The sequence below is a fragment of the Petaurus breviceps genome, unplaced genomic scaffold (genome assembly GCF_028583685.1).
Source record: "Petaurus breviceps papuanus isolate PSGF00001 unplaced genomic scaffold, PetGlider_PUasm1.0 37, whole genome shotgun sequence".
Taxonomy (NCBI): Eukaryota; Metazoa; Chordata; class Mammalia; order Diprotodontia; family Petauridae; genus Petaurus; species Petaurus breviceps.
Window position 1 is genome coordinate 42,424,278 of NW_027186296.1, and position 2,159 is coordinate 42,426,436.

Consider the following 2,159-nt stretch of genomic DNA (forward strand, 5'->3'; position numbering starts at 1 on the left):
AGGATAGTCACTTTTTGAAAAGAGATGGAAAAGAAGGTGCTAGGAGGTTTAAAGTCCAAATGGTAAGCCGAAGAATATATTAGAATCAGCATTTTATATCTGGAAGGGCTCTTAGAGTTAAAGAAACTCAAAATCTAAGGTGTATCAACTTATGACATAGTCGATGACAGAACCAGGTCAAGAATTCAGGACTTAGAACTCCTATACTTAGGCTCTTCCCACCACATCACAGTGTCCCTTTGCCAGCACTTTATTTTTCTTTTCCTCTTTTTTAAGATCACACAACTTAGCCAATCAGAAGAGAGATCTGTGTCTACCATCATGAATTGATCTTTTCAATATTGATATCTTTTGATATCATTTGTAAGTGCTAAGTAAGCATGTTACAAATGATATCATATCAATAAGACAAAATTGTATCTTTTCTATTTCAAAACAAGGCTGCAGGGACACAGGCCTATAATCCTTCCTACCAAGAAGATTGAAAAGGATCATTTGGCCTTGGAAGTTCTGAGATGCAGTGGGCTAAAGTCCATCCAACTGGTATCTACACTAAGACTGCACCAATACGGTGAGCCCCATCATCCCCATCCTGACAAGTGGACTGCTCAGGGAGAGACAAACATCCAGGGGAATCAACCCATGAAAGACTATTGCATTTCCAGCCTGGGTGAGATAGAAATATTCCATCTCAAAAAAAAAAAAAAAAAAAGGGCCAAGTCTGTTCTCTTATGGTGTAAGAGAGACCTTTTCATGTAAGAAACAAGATTTAAACAACTACATCTCCCTTTATAGGACTTTGGAGTGCACTACCGAACCATTTCAGGGGCTATGCACTTCTTTATTAATAACAAGTAGCTTTAAAAAGACACAGAACAGTCTTTTAAAATCCACGTTCAACTAAATATTTCTTTTTTCAGTAGATGGCAAAGCAATGCATTACTTCTTGTTAACAGCAGTTTTTATGGAATAGGAGGTTGGAATTAGAAGCAGGTGGAGGCACTAGGTAGCGGGCATTACACTGGTCTATCTAGTTTCCAGTTTCCACACAACCAACTCCCAGCACTGGGGGGAGGGAAGACTGGTTTGCCTAGTCCTCAGCATAAAAGGTCAGCAGAGGAAAGTGCCCTGGCATAAGAGTAGGCTTTGTCCTCACCCATCACTTTTATGGAAGCTTTTGCTCTGAATTAAATGCCAGGAAGGACATGGTTACAGCCTTCTTCAGTTAGCAGCTCAGCAAATAAAGACTTTATTGTAGGATCATTTATTATTGCAAAATCTCAAGCCGAGGGAAGCTATTCCCCCCAACTGATGCACTAGAATGAAAAAGATCAGTCTTACTGTAACAGGGATATTCCATCACTCTAGGAAAGCACCACTTTAAAGTTTCCTGACATTAAGATTTACTACCAAAATATTGAATAAAAGGATGGAGCCTAGACCTGTGATTTCACTGAAATAGAGAGAGTGGGAACAAGCAGTTAGGATATGCCTACCAGTGTTTAAGTGCCAGGCACTGTGCTAAGTAAGCGCATTACAATTATCTCATTCAATCCTCATAATACCTCTGTGAGGTAGGGATTATAATCATCCCTACTTTATAGTTTAGGAAACTGAGTCAAAAAGAACTTAAGTGACCAGCCCAAAGTCACACAGCTAGTAAGTTTAAAAGTGGGGAAAGTCAATGAAATTGCCTCAAGTCACGAGACAGAATGTCTTGTGTGAGGAACAGTAAGGAAGCCAATGTCACTGAACTAATGAGTACATTAGTGGGTAGTGGGAAGTATGGTATAAGAAGGCCACAAAGGTGGGAAGAAGGCAGGTTATGAAGGGCTTTGAATGTAAACAGATGGTCAGAGGATTTTGTCTGATCTGGAAGGTTATGGAGAGTCACTGTAGTTTATTGACTATGGAGGACAGGGTGGGAGGGGAGGTGTGACATGGTCATAAAGAATTTCAGGAAGATCCACTGGACAGATGAATGGAGGACGGCATGGAAGGGGGAGAGATGTGAGCCAGGGCGACCAAGCAGCAGCTGACTGCAAGAATTCTTGCCTGAGGTAATACGGATCTACCGGGGGGGGGTGGGGGGGGGGGGGGAGAAAGAAGATGCATCTGGAGAAGAAAGAGACAGCGGCTGCAAGAGGGGTTCAGGTGAG

General features: G+C 41.7%; 1 protein-coding gene across 1 annotated transcript in view; it reads right to left on the reverse strand.

Annotated features, from left to right (window-relative positions):
- TLN2 (talin 2) overlaps positions 1-2,159 on the reverse strand; it is a 569,404-nt gene that overhangs the window by 488,089 nt on the left and 79,156 nt on the right. The window lies entirely within an intron of this gene.